Here is a 9,543-nt window from a genome sequence, read left to right on the forward strand (position 1 = left end):
GAAGAGATGGATCGCTTGATTTTTATTATAAACAACAGGCTAAAGATGATCAGGGAGAGTGAATTTGGCATCAAGTCACAATTCGGCTGAGATGGAGGATGATGCTTTCCACCATGCAACCCTTTCTGGAGGAAAGGAGATGCTCCAGGCACTGGGGAGCATTGGTCCCCTCCAGTGCTGCCGTAGCTCAGCAGCTGGTCCCTCAACATAGCCCTGTGCAGGCATTGAGGGGTTCAAGCCACCCTTTTATCAAAGCCCATGGATAAAAACTGTCTTTGGAGGAGTATTTCTTGTGCCTCCAGAGCTTTATTAGCAGCTTGTATCATGCCAAGCTCCAGTGCCGGGGTAGGGGCTGTCACAGAGGGGCACCCCTTCAGCACCTTGGTGTTGGCACATCATGTTTGCATGGCTGGGCTCTCACCATGGATCTGCGTCTCCACCATTTGTTTTTCCACTCTCTGGCCTGCCAACATCCGTAGCAGAGCCAGGCACAGCTTCGCAGCAGATAAGCCAGCAGCATGGGGCAGGCGGGGTGACACCAGCCCCAAATCTGTCCCAAAGTGTGCCTCTGGGAGTCAGGAAAATGGGTGATGTGGCCCGGGCTCAGGCAACCTGCAGGTGCCCGAGGTGACGTGTCGGGACACGGGTGGGCAGGAGGGAGCAGTAGCCCTGGGCGTAGTGTGAGTGACACTCCTGGGCAGCTCCCCAAACCCCAAGCTTTGCAGGCAAAAAAAAAGCAGCGCAACACAAGTCGTGGCAAGATGATTTCTATGGATGATGGCAGGGGGTCCTCGCTTTTTCATCTGCATGACCCCGAGGGGGAGAGTTATTTTAAAGGCAAACAAGAAGACCCAAACAATGCCAAGATGTTGACACCAGTGGCTCCAGCGATTTTATTTATTGCCTGTTGGTAACCGTCGACCGGGCGTCGGGATGCTCCGGGGGCTGGTGGCTGACAAAACAAGGCAGAGGGACAAGAAGTGAAACAACCGGGACATGTGTAATTTGTCCTTCCTGCTCACTCCTGCACTCACTGGACGGCATCGTCCATAAAGCTGTTTTTTCACTTCTTGGGGGTATCTCCTAACCTTTTGCTCCCATCCCCAAGGCAGAAGCTGTGACTGCAGACTTCTGCCTCCTGGTCAGCCCTAACAGGAGAGGCAGCACCATCTGCACAGCCCTGCAGGAGAGGGGAGGCTTCCTTTCCTCCTGCTCCTTTCATCCCCAGAGGAGCCAGCACCCTGGGAAGCTCACCCTGTGCAGGTCCCAGCCTTGCAGCAGCCACGTCCAGGGGGACCCATGCACCTCCCAGACATTACCTTCCCAACTTGCCACTTTGAAGACCTTCCCTAGGGAGTCCACATCCCTTTGCACCCCTCATTATGCAGCAAAGAGGAGCATTTGCCCCAGTAGGTGTGAACAAAAACCACGGGAAAGTTTGGGTCTTCCCAGCTCATGCTACATTCCCAGTCCTGCTCCTACAGCCTCCGGGAGCCTGGTTGCACAGCCCAGCTCAGCCTGCACGTTCGCAGGAGTTTGAATGCTCGGGGTGACAGTAAAGGAGGAGATTGGACTCATAGCCAAGGTCCATTAGAACCAGACCCCCGCAGCTGACCTGGAGGTTATGGGCTTCCCATACAGCACGCGCTGTCCCACCCCACCTGGCTCCAGCCAGCAGGCAGGAGCTGCCTTTGCTCAGACCCTGCCCAGGCTGTGCTGACAGCATCACTGCCACCTTCTGAGACCAGGCTCACCCTTCCCTGCCCCAGCCCCAAACAACACTGATTCGCAGACGCGCTTCAGAGATCAACTTCTACTTGTCTTTCCCAAACCTTTCTCAGTCCCCTGGGTGCTCTCTCCCCTTCCCAGGCATGGAGTGTATTTGTGCTCCTACAGGTCTGGTGGCTTGTGGACAACTATTATCTTTACTGTTGTACAGCTACCTCAGAGCTATCAATTGCTTTTGTTCAAAGGTCATCTGCCCAGATGATTTTACAACATGACTACAATGATCCGTTCCATTTTGCACTTTATACTGATGCCACGGTGATTTTTACCAAGTCAGCGAGTGAGTAATGAAGCACTCGAGCCTATAAACACATGTTATTCTTGTTTATGATCATATTAATAGCACAATAAAATCATTCCTCACCCAAGCACTTGCTTTAAAAAAAAAATATAAAAATGTTTGTTTCTTTTTGATTTCTGCATGGAAAATGGAAAGTTGTGGTTTAATTTCTGCTGGGAGCCCTAAAGCCCCAGACTCTCTAATGGGGTGTCACTTTTACAGTGGAGCACAGAGAGCCATCATTTTTTCTGCATTGCACACAGCAGTCTTCAGCACAACTTGTGTGGCAGCTCAGCTGCCGACTGGGCTCTGCCTGAACTGCAAACATCATCCAGCTGGCAGATAGGTTTAGCTCTTCCTTTGCACAGGCTGTGAAGGTCCCCCAGGTGAAGCTGTGCACCAAAGTCAGGCTGATTTATGCCAGCTGAGGAACATGCCCATCATGGTTATAAGAGGATGAGAGCATCAAGCTTCCTTTTCTTGGTCCTAGTGTTTGGTAAGTCTGTGAAGTATTGTGTGAATCCAAGATGTTTTTCCTGGAAAGAAGGTGGAAGCAAGGCTGCGAGCCAGGTACAGCAGTGCTATGGGGGGTGAAGGGGCTCTGTTGCTGGTTTTTTGATTGCTCTGGAAGTGCTTGGTGGTGCAGAGAGGCAAATTCACTGTTGCTTCCCAGTCCTTGTTCCCTGCTTCCCTGCTCCTCTCCAGTGCTTTTTATTGCAAAGTTGGTTGTGTATCAGCAAGGAAAACAACTCATGTTGCTTTCCAGGTCAATGTGCTGCAGTAATTAAATGTCTAGGCTATTTACTTGTGCAGCAGCTAAACCAGAGCCAAATATTCAATCTCACCATTGTATGCATAGAAGAAGGAAACAAACAGCGCTGCTCCTTTCATCACATCAGGTGGTCCTTCTTGGAGAAAGCTTTGTGGCCAGGGGTTGGCAGGAGGTGGTGTCTCCAAGAACCTCTCCTGTTCAGCATCAAATTTACATTGAATAACCCAAAAGACACTTAATGAGGAGCAGCAACACCTTTGGCAAAGTGATTTTCTTTCAAGGAAGATCCTTCTTAAGGGGAAGTTTGGTGAGAAGCAGCGCATACCAAAAAGGCTCTTGTTAAAGGGAGTTTATCTCCATATTCTGCTGTCTTCTCTGAAAACTCCAGATACTGTGTTTCAGCAAAATTTCTACCCAACAGTCTTGCTACAGGTAATGTGCTGTGGACACAGTAGGTGTTGAGAGGAAAGAGGAGCAGTGGTAGGCTGTCTGTATGATCAAACATGGCAAAAAGCAGCTTTATCTACAGTGCTTTAATGCCCCTGGGACTGTTAGCATTTACTTACCAGCTTTTTTTTCCTGTTCTTTCAGGCTAGCACTAGGAAATGTGTTAGTAGTGGAATTTAAAGAAAGATTTTACAACCAGCATTTCCACAGTAGTGTTAAATGTGGCCAAGAGCAGATGCTGACTATTGTGGTGTTTGAAAATGTTGGAGTCTGAGGTGCCTCCAGGGCCAATTCCTCAGCTGGTGCAAGGTAACAGTGCTGAATCTGTCTCCCATATAAACCTTTAATGTCATTAACAGGATGCTATTTACATTTCCTGATGATCCAGAAGGAGAAAGGAGAAAGTGGGAAAATTTTGTCATTCAAAGTGTCCCTCTTGCCTTGAGGGACTAACTATCTGCTTCATGCCTGTGAAAGTTTTGGCAGCCCTCATCTTGGGAATGAGTGCCACATAAGAGCACCCATCAGGGAAAGGATGGATAGAAAAGAGTAAGAGTGCCTCTTACTATATTTTTTTCCTCTGAACAAAGCAAGTGGCTTAAAGCAATCACTGGTGGAAACTTCCAGCCCTTGTCCCAGTCTCACCTGTGCTCATTTCCCCTGCTCCAGGGCAAGGCATGGGGCTGGCCCTCCTTCAGCACTGCCTGAAAGATTGAATGGGAGGAAAGGAGAGGTGGGCACAGACGGGATGCGGAGCGGGGCCCTAATGTCACTGTTATTTCAGGTGTCGGTATCATTCCCATCTGTTTGCTTTTTGCTTGTAATAAAGAAGAATAGCTCCTGCTCGTGAAATGAATGGAAATGACGGGCATTTAGCCACAGGAGCCCGCTATAACATCTGACTGGAGCAGTGCTTAAGCTGCTTTTAGTGATATGGCCTTAACGAGCGGGGTAGGAAAATAGTGCTGGAGACACCACCCCTCTGTGTGCGAGCAGGAGGACTAAGGTGAGCGGCAAGGTGGAATTGGCAGTGTTAATCATTCACCCCGAGTGCGATGGAAGCTATAATAGACGCTCTGTGTGTGTGTAGGGATCTGCAAGCATAAATGCTAAATGGGGAAGCCGCTGCTCAAAGGGCACCATAAAGTGGGGAGGCAGTTTATTCAGATCCACCTTTGTTTGCTTTGTAGAAGCACATTCCCGTGCCGTGGTGCCCTGTCACTGGCAGGGAGACAGCACGGATGGGGATTGCAGGGTGATTGCTGCTCCTGAGCCTGACCTTGACATCTTTCCTCCCCGATTAATAATGCCTCAACACCAAACTGGAGCAGAGGAATTCCACAGCAGGTGATGGCTAATGGTGAGCATTCAGCAACAGTGGTGGTGTTTGAGCCTCACTCCATGAGAAGTCCCTTGGAAGGGTGTAAGCTTGCTTTTCTGCTGTCCTACAGCATTTAAAACCTATTATGTTGTCATGGATATAATATGTATATGTTATTTCTGTATTTAATAATACAGATATAATAGCAAGGCAGGAGTTGTGATTGACTTGGCACTTAAAGATAGCTGAACGTGTTGTTGTTGCCTGCCTTCCACTGGAACAACTGATAAATGCAGACTGTTGTTCCTCCATAACCAAGTTCATCCTAGTCAACAGCAACCCAGAGCTCACTGGCCTTAGCGTGGGTTGCTGGGTCATGGCCCAGGAGCAAACCCTTCCTGTGTGCTGAGGTGCTGGGAGGATCTTGCAGTTCCACAAGAGGCTGTAGAAAGCCCATGATAGAAACAGAGTAAAGGGACACTGTTCCTGGACCTCCTTCTCTCTTGGTACATCCCAGAGCTTGCTCCTAAATGCAGACTTGCATCCGCAGAGGAGGGTCTATGACTGTGAGCGTTGTGTGCCAGCTTGGTCCTGTGCTCTGCATTCAGGGTGAGTGTACCTGCAGTGTCTGTGGCTCCCAGGAAAGTCCCAAAGCATGGAAAGGCCATGAAACTTCTCTCAAAAGAGGCAGAGGACCCAGCAAATCTGCTCCAGAAGAATCTCTCCCTGCAGGAAAGTCGTTCTCATCAGTATTCCTGCAGCAGGCTTTGCTATGTGCCCAGGAGTGATTGGCAGTGGCTTGGGCTTTGCTTTTATATCATGCAGCTTTCCCTCATATTAAAACATGATTAGAAAGGATTTAGCAACTTAAAATATTAATAATGGATAACTCATTTCTGAGCAGCAAGTTTTAATAACAGTGCTCCTTCCTGGACAGGCTCTGCTCTGAGGTTATTGACTTTGACATTGCTGCTCGCCCTTATCTTTAGATAAAGATGCAGAACTGGCCCCCATGTTGCTTCCTTTCCCCTACATTTCAGAGCTGGTGTTACCGTTGCAGAGTTCATGGCAATAAACCTGCGGAAAGAAGAGCCACATCTGCCCCATTACCCTGAAGGTGCATGGTTGGGAGAGCACGAGCAGCACCCTGAGGTGCTGGTGGGGAGGAAGTGCTTGGCCTGCTCTTGTCTCCTACCCCTGGAAGTTTGCACCTGGGTCTAAAACAAAGTTGCAGGCAGGAAAAGCGCTGCCTTGTACAATTTTGGGGGATGACAGCCACATTGGAGACACCACTCTCTGGCCTGAGATGTTGGCACTTTTCTTCCTCAGGAGCTCCAGGTTTCAGAAGGTCTCTGTGCTTGCACACAGTGGTTTTTGCTTCAACTTTTTGAAGCCTATGGTTGCTCTGAAATGATGATACCTCTTGACTTTTCCTTTTCTGGCTTGCTTTTCCTTTCTGGTTTGGTTTGTGCATCACCAATCATTTTAGTTACAGCGGTGTCAGTGGGACTTGTAACATAACCGCAAAATCAGTTACATCTGGAGTGTGCTGAGTAAGGTCACTGGGGATGGAGTTTCTTTTGTTTTTTAAAGACAGCATGAATAAATGGCAACCAAGCCAGCTTACATTTGCAGGAGGCAAAAGCCAAAAATAAAACCGCAATATCATTCATGTTTTCCAGTTAAAATAGCCATCTTCTACTCTTGTAATTAAATTCAATTTTGATTTTTCAAAGAAAAACAGGCTAGGGATCAGTCCATAATTAGTAGGAAATTGGTTTGGATAGAATAGGAATCTACTTATCTCTTCATCAGAAACCAAATCTAAACAAAACCAGAATCTGATTTGAGGTTTGTAAGCTTTTTTAACTTGGTATTTGAGTGCTTCTGAATTTCCCACTGAAATTCAAAACTAAAAGGAAAAAAGTCAGGGAGAAATCCTTGTGATTTCAGTCCTACTCAGAACCAGGAAATCTGGGGACTTCCTCGGGAGGTTTCTTGAGACACCAACATGCTTTTTTTTTATCATTGATGCCTTTTTCTGAGGTGCACAATTGGGCTGCAGAAAACACCACAAATGTTTAGGTTATTTTTCCACACTGAGTCAGGCTGCCCAAATGTGTTAATTCATTAAGTGTGCTGCCTTCCTGCTAATTGCCAGCTTGGGCTAGGCTTCAGCCAGCTCAGAGTGTATCCTCAGAGTGGAGGCTTATCTCGTGAGCTTCCTGAGTCTGCAGAATTGAATGAAAGTCTCACCAGGAAAAGTGGTTTGTTTTGCTTTTAGTTTGTTTTGTAAGAAAGCTGAGAATTTCCCTTCCCAGCCAAGTCTGAATTGACCACAGAGAAGCTCACAAGTTTCAATGCCTCAGATCCTCAGGCTCTCCAGACTCCAGAAGTGCTAAATTCCTTTTTAAAAAAAAAAATCTAGCTATGCATTTTCAGTCCTCCATTGAAATTCAGTATTAATTCAGTTAAAATTTGGAAAGAGGCTGTGAATATTCTGTCTTGTTGTCAGTTGATTTCCTTATCTTCCCCAGAGATTTTTGTTAAAACATTGGCAAAATGTTAAATTTCTATCAGAATTTTAAGCTTGGGTGCCCACCTTTAACCATGCAGTGATGAGGGCACTTTCTGTGTCATCTTTGTGTAAGAGGTCACCTGTCACATCCACACTTCATTGGTGATGGAGCTGAGATGCAATGAGACAAAGTGACTTGCTGAAGGTCCGACAGAGGGTCAGTGGCAGGAATGGCCCTAGTTCCCTTCCTATGGATTTTGTCATGGCATTGGAGTAAAACAATGTATAGTAAAGTTTGGATCATGTTTGAGGAATGTAATCACTGCCAGGGTCGGGCAGTGGTCGTGGGATAGTCCTTCTGATGGACCTGAATCTGCAAACCCATCCTGGATCAGAGTTGAGCTGCTGTTGAGCAGCCCTGGCCACCCCTGCCAGCACCAGGGGCTGGAGCGTGGCTCCTGCTGAGCTGCTGTGCTCCCAAAGCAACACAGTCCTCAGTCACTGCGTAAAGGTCAGTAGGATATTTATACCACTAAGGTGATGCCCAAACCAAAACCTCATCTATCTATATAAAAATTGTGTAAAGGCAGATGTGCAGTAAATAAAACTGTTCTCTAGTAGGTGGATTTCCAATCCTCTGTACAGTAGTCTTCCTAAAAAAGATCATTTCAGGCTGAAAGGCAACAGAGGTCCTCCATTTCAGAACAAAAAGATTTGGTGGGGGGGGAACAGACTAAATTTGGAAAACACTTAATAACAAAGTTGCCTTAATTTAACAACAGCTTTTATTAGATTGCACTTGTCCAACGAGATTAATGGATGTTTTCCTTTGAAACTCTGGGAGTCTTTCGTAGACACTGGGAATAAGTAAGCGCCTTCAAATGTTCTGCTTCCTACAGGATTTACTGGTGAAAGATTTAATACAATTCAACACAAACATTTTAACCTTTCCATCTAAAATGCTGAATTCAACCGTTTCCTGAATGTGTATAATTTAAAGGCTTGTGTTTTCCTGTGTCATGCTCTCTGAAGCATTTTATGTCGCCTTGCTCATATTGACTCTTTTAAGAAAACACTGCATAAGTATACAGTCACTTTCAGATAACTCAGATGTTTACTTTTTGAATGAAGGAGGAAATTGAATACTCAAATAAAGTTATGCATCTAAGTGCCAGAAGCTAACTGCCCTCTTCAATTTGCTTGTCTTCTTGAAAGAGCCTTTAAATACAATTTATGACGTAAAGAGCCTTTCCGTAGTGCTGAGTAGGATCTCCACCGTCTCGGTTATAAATGGATGCTCTCAGCAGCCACGTGCGGCTCTTGCTGAAGTCTGGGCCAGGGATGTTTGTAGGGCAGGGACAAATATTGTGCTTTCAGGAGTGCATGTGCATCCCATTGATCTGGTGTGTGGTGCAGATAAACAGGCTGCTGCCTGTGCTGCTGTTTTGATGTAGTTATCCAGTACAGGCAGAGCTACAAGTGGGTGTAAAGCAAAAGGAGGGTTTGTCTAACCACTGTCATGCTGAACTTTACTGTTAGGTTTAGATCTCACAAGTGGTACGTAGCTGCCTGGGTGAGCAGTGCCATTTTCTGCCCTGTTTCTCCTCTCCCTGGCTTGGAAAAACTTAAATTTGGTTTGGGTTTAAGGGTATAACTTGGGTCATGCTTCTCTCTATGGTGTGGTAGTACCCGAGGTAATTGTTTTTTTCCTTAAAATAGTTGGCAAGCATGATTGAATATGCCTTGAATTAAAAAAATAAAGCAATTCCCCAGTGAATTAACCTTGCAGACTCCACAGCCTGTTTCTCCTCTCCTTTCCTTCAAGAGAGTTTCTCCCAGGATCTCATTCCACCACACTAATGAATTGCTGCAGTAATGGGAGTATGATTGACATGTTAAATGTCTTTCCTTGAGAAAGAGGGATTATAGGATGATAAATATGAAAAGGCACATGTGGCCAGTTTGGCTCTGCCAGCTGTGGGCAGGACTTTGCAGGTGGCTTGGCGTGTGTCAGGGTGCCAAAAGGACTCTGCTGCAGCCCTCCCTGCAGAGCATATGGTTTTAATGCTCCTAAGCTCATCATTCGGCATAGGGCTTCTCAGGTTCACATCCAAGTATAATGCTTTGATGTGTAGTGCTTTATTTGTGAAAAGAGGAAAGGTTTCAGAGTCTCTTTGGGTCCTGTTGGCTGGGATTTGATTGCAGGATGATGGAACAAGGTTTACTCTCATGGGTCCCAATTGGATGTGGAAGTTTGCTGGCCTTTAGCTCTGTACTCCTCAGCAAAGCCATGTCATGCTTAGAGGAGAGGGTGACCACGAAAAGCTGCCTGCTTCTGTCCAACATCCCTGTCCAGAAGTAGGGCCATGGGCCAAACTCTGCTTCACACAATAATCTTTGAGCCAAGGACTGCTGTC

Source organism: Grus americana, chromosome 17, assembly GCF_028858705.1.
Source record: "Grus americana isolate bGruAme1 chromosome 17, bGruAme1.mat, whole genome shotgun sequence".
In the NCBI taxonomy this organism is placed as follows: Eukaryota; Metazoa; Chordata; class Aves; order Gruiformes; family Gruidae; genus Grus; species Grus americana.